The sequence below is a fragment of the Struthio camelus genome, chromosome Z (genome assembly GCF_040807025.1).
Source record: "Struthio camelus isolate bStrCam1 chromosome Z, bStrCam1.hap1, whole genome shotgun sequence".
Taxonomy (NCBI): Eukaryota; Metazoa; Chordata; class Aves; order Struthioniformes; family Struthionidae; genus Struthio; species Struthio camelus.
In genome coordinates, this window is record NC_090982.1 from 28998122 (window position 1) to 29010527 (window position 12406).

General features: G+C 37.5%; 1 protein-coding gene across 1 annotated transcript in view; it reads right to left on the reverse strand.

Moving 5' to 3' along the window:
* The window catches only part of LOC138064508 (guanine nucleotide-binding protein G(q) subunit alpha), a 137160-nt gene that overhangs the window by 38049 nt on the left and 86705 nt on the right, over positions 1-12406 (reverse strand). The window lies entirely within an intron of this gene.

Sequence of the window (12406 nt, forward strand, 5' to 3'; positions counted from 1 at the left end):
ATCTCACCAATGCGTATATACAATTTGAAAATCAGCTATCATGAAGATGGTTGTCAAGACAGAAAAGGAGACAACAGGTATAGGGAACTCCAGAAATGAGAAAGATCAACATATTGTTACCTTCATGCCACTAAACACTGTCAAACAGAATATCTATCACCCACCCTGCCAACTGAACCACCCATTAGCAGCTCAATCTGTGCTACTTGGACAACATAAAGACAGAAAAGACAGTGAAAACCTGTATCATTCAAAGATGAGTATTTTACCGAAATATATATTCATGTGAATGAACTTAGCGATGGTGCAGAAAGGAAACAGTAATGATTTATTGGAGAAGATCCTAAAGCAAATGGTAACTGAATATGAATAAATAAGAACACTGAATAAACTATGAATGAGCAATGATAAGCTGTATTCAAACAAAGAAAAATAGTAATGGGAATGATATGAGAGAAGGAGAAATAATAAACGCATGCCTGCGCTTGTACTTCTGGAATAAGCCTATCCTAATCCAGTGTTACTTAGATGAAACACATAAAATGGTCACATAAAAATTCATGTTTAATTAAGGTATTTTTTAAGAAAGCTTTTAATTTTTCAGGTATGATTTTAGGGCATAAAAAATATTTGCTTTTTAAACGTTAAGCAGCTAAAGAACTTGGCAGATTTACATTATGATGGGAGCAGAATGGGGAGGAGGAAGGGGATTTGCCTTTCAAAGAGATTCATCAAAAAAATAAGAAAGCTTTTAATGTTATCACAAGCATAACAGAAGTTACTACTAAAAAAAGAAAAGCTAGTTTCTTAGAAATAGTCTCTAGCCACAGTTTGTACTATAAATTATGAAGATTCTTAAAAAGGAATTTCTTAAAATTGGAAGTTGTGAATTAGGAATAACCTCTAACAAATCCGTTCCTAAATACTACCCTAAATCTGGTTAAAATTCAGTAAAGCCAACAAAGACAGAGCTACCAAAAATACAGCAGAACAATTTGTAATCTGTACTAAAATTATTACATACACACTTAAGTAACACATATATATATGTGCGCGCGTGCGTGCGCACACACACACAGAGAAAGAAAAATAATAGGTCTTATAGCAGAACTTAATCAAGCAAAAACCTAAGGGATTCTATTCTCAAATCTAGTCGGCGTTTCATGTGAGGATGCAAACGTCTCTCCAATTTAAATTAGGTGAATGCACATTAAAACGACTGTTTTTGTTCTTTTAAAGAAATTTATCCTCAGCTTATACATGCACCACTTCACCACCACCAGAATGATGCTACTGCTCATTACTTAAAAAAAATATTGTACCTGCAACTATTGTTTACTCAAGTGGAAATAAAGATCTCCAAGTTCAATGTGAAAGATGTGCCTTTGATTTACAGAGCATATATGTTCTCTGTTATTAGAACCCAAATCTGCAAATTCTACGGAAGTGCATTTTCTTCTGGAACATTTTGTCCACCCATCCCCTAAATGTCTGGACAAATCACGAAGGGTCTCCAACTTCTTAAAATAAATCAGCAAGAAATGCTATCCTATTAAGCACAAGCCAATGCTTTGTGAAATAGGAAGATTTTTTAATGGAAAAAGTCTTTTATCAAGCTCAGTAATATATTTTATTGGCTTGTATTCTTCCAAAAGAATGATGCCCCAAATATTTGCTCACTGCTTATGACACACTGACAAAACAATATACCTAGACATTGATTTTTTATTGTGCCTGAGCCCTGAAATTACGGCCAGTCGATATCAAAATGCTAACAGAGGTAAAAGACTGATTCACTATTCAAAATGTGCTCTTAAACTTTCCTTAGAAACTCATCCTAACTGAAATATTCGTTCTCCCACATATGCTCAAATATTCTACATCAGCAGCAGAGATAATCATAAAGGATAAGCATTTAACTCAGTTACCTATTTAGACCTATAATTACTACAAAATAGTCCAAAGTCTTACATTGCTTTATTTACCAGTTCTGTATGTCCTGCCCTACAATTAATATGACTTTTCACTATGTAAGAAAACGTCTGAAATAAATTGTGATATATGCTAGTGAGCTGTATCCATCAGAGAAGCAGTTCAGCCTTTTTAAAAGAAATCATATTTCCTCAGCGAGCATTCTTGCTGGTTCCCTGGGATTTGCTTGGGTAGACTCATGGCAACTTGTACCCTGATGACATACAGCTCTTCACATTAACGCTTCTTCTCTGAAAAGTCCCTTCATGCAGACTTAAAAGTCTTTACAAACCCTCAGCTGTGTCTTCTGATTCCCCAGAAGAACTATATTTTCTTGTAGATTACAATTCCTTTACTTCTTTGAATCTCTGTCAGACAGTACCTTTTGCTGGCTTCTAATTTCAGGTCGTCACAGAGCCACAGATCTAAATACGGGATATCATCTATTGGCTTAATTCTTCTCTCATTTACTCTGGTAAAAGTCAAAACTAATGCTACTGAAGCACAATGAAATGCAGAAGCATAAATTTAATGCAAGGGAAGACTCAATCATGCATGATGTGTGCTGTCACTGTTGCTAATTGGCTTTTGTTTCCTTCCACTAATACAACAGCAAATCTGGAACACTACTTCTGATGTTAGCACGCAAAATACTTGCACAAAGACCCTGAGGACTCAACAGTAATCCAGTTTCTGCAATATAAACTTCATCTAGAACTTCAGTTCTCACTAATACTTTTTGCTATACCCCAAAATCAACATTATTTGAAACAAAACAATCAAGCTGCTGTCCCTCAGGCAATTGTACCTTCGATTTCTTCCTTTAGGACACTAATAATTGCTATCTGAGCACTGAAACAAACAAACAAAAAAGGGACAAAAAGATCCTGCAAACTCTGCCAAACTCAAATTGGTAATTAAGATGCAATTACTAGCAAAATCTAGATGGTGTAACTGACTGTTCAGTCTGATACACTTTTGACATTGTCAAAGAACAACGTTTTTCTTATCTTCTGAGGACAGAGGAATGCCTGTAATAATTTGCAATTATTTGCTACAGATCTTATAAAAATACTTATAAAAATGCACTTCTCTTTAGCAAATCACATCTACCCTAGACTGTTAAGAGTTTCTTCCTCGATTCCTGCAAGTATTTTAAAAATTATCACAAAGAAAATCGGAATTTCCTGGAATGTCATTAGATTCTGAAACCAGGAAATCCAAGAGCAGAAGGCACCACAAGCTATCTTCTTTTCTCCTTCGTCATCCCCTCAGAAAACTATTCAGAGCGTCAAAACCAATTAGTCCTACCTAATTCTGAGCTTGAATAATATTTATGGTTTTATGCTGGTCTTTCTGGCTCTATTTCTGGCAATACTATTTTGCGCACATAAGCCCTATTAGAAATAAATCAATTTTTTGAGTCTCCCAGCTTCACAGCGTCAATTTTCTACCTATCACCTTATAATTTTTTGAAAGCATTGATGTTCCTTAGTGATTAACGGGGCCAGCAATGGATCTATTCCCAAATTCTCTCCATACAGGCACCAGCCATTTGGAATCCTTCAACAGGTGTCACAGTCAAGGCAGAAGCAAGCTTAGAAAAGCTTCTGATGTTTGAAGTCATTTTGATACTATCTCTGCGATTTTTTCAAGTTAGCTTTCTAACCTACCATGGGGACCACACACAACTGCACAGCCCATTTCAAAAGCATTTCCCATGCAGCAGCACAGGTTGGAGACTGACCCGATGGAAAGCAGCTCTGCAGAGAAGGACCTGGGTGCCCTGGTGGACAACAAGTTGACCACGAGCCAGCAATGTGCCCTTGTGGCCAAGAAGGCCAGTGGGATCCTGGGGTGGATAGAGGAAGAGTGCTGCCAGCAGGTCGAGGGAGGTGATCCTCCCCCTCTACTCAGCCCTCCTGAGGCCTCACCTGGGGTCCTGTGCCCAATTCTGGGCTCCCCAGTGCAAGAGAGACATGGCACCACTGCAGAGAGTCCAGCGGAAGGCTACAAAGATGATGAGGGGACTGGAGCATCTCTCCTATGAGGAAAGACTGCGAGAGCTGGGCCTGTTCAGCCTGGAGAAGAGAAGACTGAGAGGCGATCTCATCAATGTCTACAAGTATCTGAAGGGAGGGTGTCAAGAGGATGGGGCCGGACTCTTCTCCGTGGTGCCCAGTGACAGGACAAGAGGCAACAGGCTCAAACTGAAACACAGGAAGTTCCATCTGAACATGAGGAAAAATGTCCTTCCTGCGAGGGTGACGGAGCCCTGGAGCAGGTTGCCCAGGGAGGCTGTGGAGTCTCCTTCCCTGGAGATATTCAACACCCACCTGGACGCGATCCTGTGCAATGCGCTCTAGAGGACCCTGCTTGAGCAGGGGGGTTGGACTAGATGATCTCCAGAGGTCCCTTCCAACCTTGGCCATTCTGTGATTCTTCTCATGGTCTTAAATTCACAGGAGAAAGAAGGATACTTGAGATGGAGCGGGCAAAATCATTTAGTATCAATGCTCTCTGTGGACTAGTTGATTTTAAGATTCCCATTTAAAGAATCTCTCTCACATGGGAGAATATATCTTAGTAAATGTTTCCTGTTTTGTAACAGGATTGCTCAAACTTATCAGGAAAAAAATAAAATAAAACAAAACACAACTGTGGCTGTAGTGCTTGGCTGTCAGCCACTAAACCACCAAACACTGTGATATTAGGTCTGCATGGTCTAATTCACAGCGACTGCATGATTGACAGTGCTGGCTTGTGATCGGATCCAAGCAGTCTGGGAGCTGAACGGAAGTCAGTACAAAGCCGTCATCATGGCCTTGGTTTCGTTTCTCATCTTCAGAGGACTAAAAAACCAAAATGATTCATTTCTTAAGGATGTGGCTCCTGCTTATAGCAGAAATGATTATATACGCCAGTCAATGAGACTCGTGAGTCATTTAAAGGTTCAGATTCTGATGACTTGTGGTTCATGCAAATACCTTGCCTTATTGGGCTGTATAGCAAGATATGCAGCATTGGAGGAAATCTTCACCTGTCTTCTGCCCTTCTTTTCTTTTCCTTGGATCTACTAAACGAAAAGCAAATGCAATGGTATAGACCTCTTTCCCCCAAACCTACACACATCTGGAACAGGCATAATTTTCAAGGAGAGTAGTAGCAGGATATACTTCACTGTCTTGAACACATAACAGAGGATGCATTCCTTCAAGTGTCAGAAAGCAGAAATCTTGTGACTGATGATCAGTCCAAGGAGTGAAAGTGTTTTCACGTAGCTGCTTGAGAGACACAAGCTGGAAGAGGTAGTTCTTTCCTCCGACCAACCCTGGAGCACCAAATGGATAAAGCTAAATAGGCACTATAGTGAAGACAGTGCACTCACAGTGCACTATACTGAAGAACTATATTTAATTAATAACATGCGTTACCTATTGCTAGAAGGAGGTTTGGTACAATGCTAATCATCCTGCAGTCACTAAAAAAGGTCAAGAAGGTATCACACCAGCTAAATAAGAATTTGCCATCCTTTCCTGTTTTACCTTCTAACTTTTAAGAGAAAATAGCATTATGTTCTTTGAGAAAGAATGCCACAGACACATAACAGAATACAAAACTTTGAGTCTGCATAAAGAAAGTTTTTGTTGCTGCTGTTCATTGCGAAATGCTTAGAATAATGGGTCCTAACCCATGACTCACGGGTACTACAATAAAACAATAAATAAGGATTAAAATAAAATATCTTGTGACTTAAGTGTGCAAATCACTCCATTCAAAATGTATCACTGAACTCTACTTTTAATACTTTAACTCTTATTTAACAAAACACTGGAATAGTGGAAATAAAAAAAGCCATGTTTAAACCTATGAGATTTAGCATTTTTTTTCACTGAGCTGAAAGAAAGCTTAGGAAAGAGATGAATAAAACAGAACTTTATTTGGACACTGCAACCTCAGCCCTGAATTTTCTTTTTTTCTTATTTACTGTTAAGCTGCATCAGATATGAAAGACAATAAACACTATTACACTGCTGTAGGGCTGTGACCAGAAAATTCAAGTAAGCTTTTTATCTAAGATTGTATCACAACGTCTATAAAGATAACAGAAGACGCTTCTGAAATGTTCATTTTAAATGTCACACTATCACTAATAATATAGTACTTCTTGGAAAAAAAACCCTTTTCAGGTACACAGCAAGAGAAGCACCATGAAAACACAACTTGTTGTCCCTCTAGCAGATTTCTCTTGCAAACTTTACAGACATGCACACATGCAATGTGAGTCAAGCCAGAAGAGGAGAAAGGGGAAGGTTAGGTGTACAATTCAAATACAGAATCAGTATCTTGATAAATGTTCTTCCACAGTTATCCTACTACTCTCTCCTAAAGTTTCCAAACCTCTTTTTATAAACAAAAGGTTTTGTTAGCGACAAAATATGAGATTTGTCTGATGCCATTCAGAAGTGTAAAAAGTTATGTTATCCTCCAATAACTAATTCATCCAGTGTGAATAACTTAGAAATTCAGTTTTCTTATAAAATTAAGTATAAAACATACAGCTCTCCTCAGAAAACGTGGAATTCCTTCCTGTGAGACGGAACATAGCTTTTATTTACTCAGGGAAAGGAAAGCTATAGGAAGATGCAATTACAGCAGCACTATTTAGATACTGTTTAAAAGTAAATAGTTCTAAAGAGTTCAAAGCTAACACACACACTAGTTCGGCTAATGCAAATAACACTACAGGGCAACAAAAGGGAATGATGATTTTGTCACTTGCTGTCCAGCTTTCATATTTTCCATATATAAACTTCAGGTTGCCTGGCTATCACTGTTAAGCTGTTGCCTAACAAACAGAAGCAACAGAAGTTTACCAACATGCACATTACTGTTATTTTGATAGAATATCTAGTTGCATGTAAAGGCCCGAATTATCACTTTTATGCCTATTCACCCTTTCCCTTCCCCTATCCATAAAAATATTTCCATTAACTGAAACAACTTCTTCAAGAAGCAGTTCTGGCAATCACCCTATCTAGAAGAAACCAGGTTTGCAAAACAAAATATGGAGAAAAAAAGAAACAAAGCATCCATAAGCTATTCACTCTCTACGGGAAGGACAAGCACGCAGTCCTACAGTGACCTTAAGATATGTAACTTAAAATCCTTGCTACCTCTTCCTCTCAAAAGAAGGCTAGATTTGGATGTTCATCCTAACTCCATTGTTTGTGGTAAGCCTAAGCAGAATACTTTACAAAAAACGCTGGTAAAAGAATTGCTACCTCCACATTCAATATGATAAACATCTTCCTGAATCCACAATTCTACAAAAGAAATACTGACATTTAGCTTCTGTATTACATAATGTAGTATTTTATCAAAAGATCTCAAAGCACTTTACAAACAAATGCAGTTATTTAAAATTACCATAACACATAGCTCAATCATTTTCACTGCTAAAAGTGTCATCGTATTAGTGTCTAATTAACAGTAATGACTGCTAGATTATTAACCTATTTCACACAGTTCACTACAGGAATAAAGAAAATGTCATGTAGCATTATGAAAAGCCTTTGATAAATAGAAATTCAAACACAAGCTAGAGCTATTTATTTTCTAGGGACTACTACAACCCTTAGCACAAAATGTCAATAGTACAGATGTATACATAACTCATAATGAACTGGGGTTCTGTCCCATAAGAGAAAATTACTGTCAACTTGAAATGGTAAAAACTGTTCTATAAATATTTCTAACCACATTCCTGACAGTACAAAACCTGATCTGTCTACATCCCTAGTTATGGAGGTATTAAATGGCATACCTTACCATGTTACACAAATACTCCCACATAAACACACGTACACACCCACACACCCACCCCTAAACATCCCTGATTACAAAAATACCCTTTGTCTAAACAGTCACTTCAGTTTAGAGAAATGTATCTGTGCTTATTTGAAGAAAATTTTCCTCTTACTAACAAGTTTCACAGATCTATTTCAATGTGTTCTTTTGTTTGTGCTCTGCTTGTGGGAAGAACTAAGTTTGTCCCTGACAGTCAGAGAATACTCTGTTCTTTGACACTGAAGCCCAGCTTTCTATAGCCAGGATAATTCAGTCCCAGTTTCCAAATGCATAAATTGTGTTTAAAAGGGTTTGAAGGAAAAAATAACAATTTCTTTTGTTGCAAGACCCAGAAATTTCCACCAATCAACCCATGACACTCCCTCTCACCTTGCTGTCAGTCTCCCTGCTTTTTTAGGCCAGCTTTCTGTTCACCACCGCTTGCAGTTACTCATTTTGCTACAGTGTAGTATTTAATTTTAAGGGAATTGTTTTAGAACAATATGCCTCCAGGATGGGAAGGAGGGCAATTCTGAGGTAGAATAATCAGGTATTCTCATCATTCGCTCTAGTAGTAGAAATCAGTAGAATTACATATCTTCTAACAGATACGGTGAAGATACGATGGCAATTTCTGTCAAAACTAAGGGGGTACAATATAGGAAAAATATGGATCGCCATTTGTTTTTAAAATCTACACTGGTCACACTAGAGTACCCAATACGTGACATGACTGACACATCCTGTTGCCAGGGCTAGAAAGAAATGGATTTAAAACCTCAGAGAAAGTCTTTCTTTTTTTTTTTTTTTTCCAACAACAGGAAAATAACAGGACTTCAAAAGGTACTTGAATATACCAGATCCTAGAAAATCTACGCTAAGAGAGAAACATACTGCTGAAAAGATTCTTGTAATTCAGCGTTACTATTAAGAAAAAGGTCATCCTTTCAAGAAAGTTCTCTCTAACCATGTAGCGTTACATTAATGGTGATTAGGATCTCTGCAAAACTTCCTTTTCTTAATGTCTTGATGCTACTTTACTAAGAAGTAGTTACCTTCCTGAGATATTTTTGTACATTCAGATTGAGTTGAGTTTTACTAATTTACTTGAAAGTAATACTTTACTGAATTACCATGGTAGTTAGCTATGGGAAAAGTAATAGTAGAATAAACTTGGGAAAAACATGTTGTGCCAAACATTCATTTAATCTTTCTGGTTATAGAAGGAACAAGACCAGTTGTCTTTTTCTGTAAAGCAGCATCATTCTTGAGAATGACACGTTAGCCAGACCTCTGAGCTATCAAAAAAGCATAAAAGAGTAAACGCTGCTTTCTCTCTTCTGTAACCTTAGTATGGAGCAACAACACTCAAAGAACATGCCAAGCTCCTGGTAGTCAGAAGACTGGCTTTTTAGCTTTTCCTGGGCAATTCATGACCCCACAGAAAACATAAGATAAAACAGCCAAAAAGAATAACGTGTTTTTCAGCTGCCTGGTTCATGATCAACATGACAGACCAAGGAAGCTACTCTGAACTGTGGAAGCATAAGGTCAGTGAAGGAAAAGACACAGAACTTCGGGGTTTTTGGTTTGCTTGTTTAAAAATCTCCCTTTCGTGTGAGGACCAGGCAGCACCTAGGGAATGGAGTAAAGGGGATAAATATCCCAACAGACAGATGCTGCCACAGGGAACTGCTGTCCCTTTACTAAACAGAACTATGAGTCAGAAACTGGTTTCAAATTTCTCTCTCAGAAAACCTCTGCAACAGGATTTCAGATCTAGCTAAATGTCAGACAATGGAAAAGCAGATTAAACAGGGAAAACTAAGTTGCAAGTCATCTCTCTGCAGTCAAGAGCCTGCCAACTGTGGTTCTCCTGCGACGCTCCAGAAAGACTGAACTTATTTTAGCAGATCAACAATGAATACAAAAGCACAGAGAAGAACTGCCTTATTCTGTCACTATATTGTGATTTATTTTGATCACTAAAAAGTACTTTGATCACTAAAAAGTACTCACTACCTAGCTTTTTTTTTTTTTGTATGATCAGGTCATAAGAAAAAGGGAGAATCAGGAGAACCTTATCAACACACACAGAACAGAAAAGACACTAAAATAAACCAAATCATACCACTTTCTTTATGGAATGTCTTTAGCTTCTAGATCATATTGTATAATATAAAAGTATGAATATAAATTTTGAATCTCATGCATGAAGTAAATTCAGTTATTTAATGGCAATATTTTTTAAAAAGCTGGACAGCAGCTTTAGTAAGTCCATTTCTAATAACATGTACAAATGCCCACAATTGTTTGGTAACATCCCCAAAATAATGGAAAATCTCAAAACAGAGATATGATATGGCTCCTGACCTGAAAAGCTTTTAATTTAATTCATGACTAAATGGCTTCTTTTCCATAATATCATGCAATTTTCCAACATTATCATATTAAAATGCAATTGCAACTGCACATGTTCATACAGACAGGCCTTACATGTTCTTGCTTAAAAAGCAAGCCACAGTTTATAATAAACACCTCCGATTTAGAATGTTTTCCATTCTGTTTAAACATACTAAGACACAGTTATTCCACCAATGCATCTCCCAAAATCACCCATAGTGAACGATAACATCACAGCAATTCTAACAGTCTTAGTGCCTTCTGGTAGGTAAAACTTAACTGCATAATCTATAGATGTATATTGTAACACTGTAAGAGTGAGAAAGCTGCAGTTGTAGGTCAGTATGTGTTACAAATTTAGGCATTTACTTCGATACTAGCAGTCTCACTAGACAAACACCTTGCTCACCTCGACTCCTCTAAAAACCTGAAAGTAGGTACATATAGTAACAAGCAAATAATAATAAGTAAAGGGCAGCTCTGCAGATAAACTCTTCCATGAAGACGGGAAGTTGCATGCAACTTCTGAGCCATCACTCAAAAAGCTTAGAGCTCCAAGTGCCAGGAAGGAGATGTCTAACAGTAGTACACTGGAGCATTTCTTAGCTCAGTCACAGAAGTGTTAACTATTGAAATATCTCCAAAGTTTTACCTGAGTCTGGTACACAGGCCATTTATGAGGTACTGGTATACTGTGGCTTTTCAAAGACGTCAGACTTCATAAAAAATACAGGTGTGAATTTCTTTGTTTTTCAAAAGCAAAATTACATTGAACTGTGTGTGGTCTAATCCTTGAAATATTGACTACATATAAATACTAATGTCACAGCAATTTCTAAATATTTTTTATTCTGTATGCTCCTGGACTGAGAAGGAAGAGCAACTGCTAAAATCAAAAATGACTTTCTATGGAAGGGAAAGGGGGAGCTCGTGACTATACAAGATCCTAGGAGGTAACTCAGTAACCTCCCAGCTGTCCTATGCATTCAGAGCAAGCTCAGGAACACAGGTAGGTACATTGTCCAACATGAAGCAGCATTTTCTTATCCTGTTTCTTTGGATTCTTTCTCCCTTGTTACAGCTGCGCACAGGCAATTGTTGGAATCACTAAATTTAAATGTTCTGACAACAGAAGTGAAAGGAAGAAACTCAAAATTTAACCTTATGCTTTCCTTATTTGTTCTCTCCTTCCTTTTTTCACTAGATCTAGTTGCTTCGTTTTGAGATTTAAAATAAAATACATTCTATATAAAATCAGACCTGTTAAGCCAAAATGATATACTGTTTTATCATCTTTTTAAAAAGTTGCTTATCCCTAACTGTTCAGTCAGGTCTTCAAGATTTCTTGGGCACTTCTGGCTACTCTCTTTCTTAAATAATATTTTAATGAGGTTAGATATTTCTGAGCATCACAACTTTGGCTTTGACTTGCTGTGTATGCTGCTAAAATCATAAATATTGCCAGGGTTAGGACAGCAGTGTTGCCAGATGACACCAATGTCCAAAAAATGAACAGTGGGTTACAGAGATCTATGCCAAAAAAGACCATGCTTAATATTTACTCTGAGTCTAGGTTACATTTGCAATGGATTATAAACTAGGCACTTTCACATCTCCTCCTTGTAAAAAATGTAACAGCCTAGCTGAAACTTTACACACTGGTCCTGAAACTGTGTAGCTAGTGAATATTTTTCTGACAGGTGCTGTAAAAATCTCCCACTTCTTCCAGAGCTGAGGTCCCCTGAACCAGAAACTGCTTTACATTCTGGACAAGGCTTTCAGCATGCAAAGCCAGACAAATTCTGCTGCTGACTTTCAGAAAGCCTCTTCATGGGTCAGCCAAGCATTGTGTCCTTTCCAACTGTTTCAGCAATTCCCCTCCAACTTGTCACTGCTGTCCTGTTGGGAGGCAAGATATTCTGCGCTGTTACTGCTCAAGACAAGCTGCATATTTAAGCATGCTACCCTTCTTTATTACTCTCACATCCACTAATATCTTTTTAGAAAAAAAGTATATGCAAGGCTATGCTAATTGTGAACTAATGAACAGCTTCCCTTGCTTCCTTGATTATGGAATTCAGTACATTTTATTTATATAAATTTAGGACCTTATTCCATTAATTCAACAAGTTTAGCTTGTTTCCTAGGGTTTGCCTAATCTGACTTTGAAGAAAACAAAGCA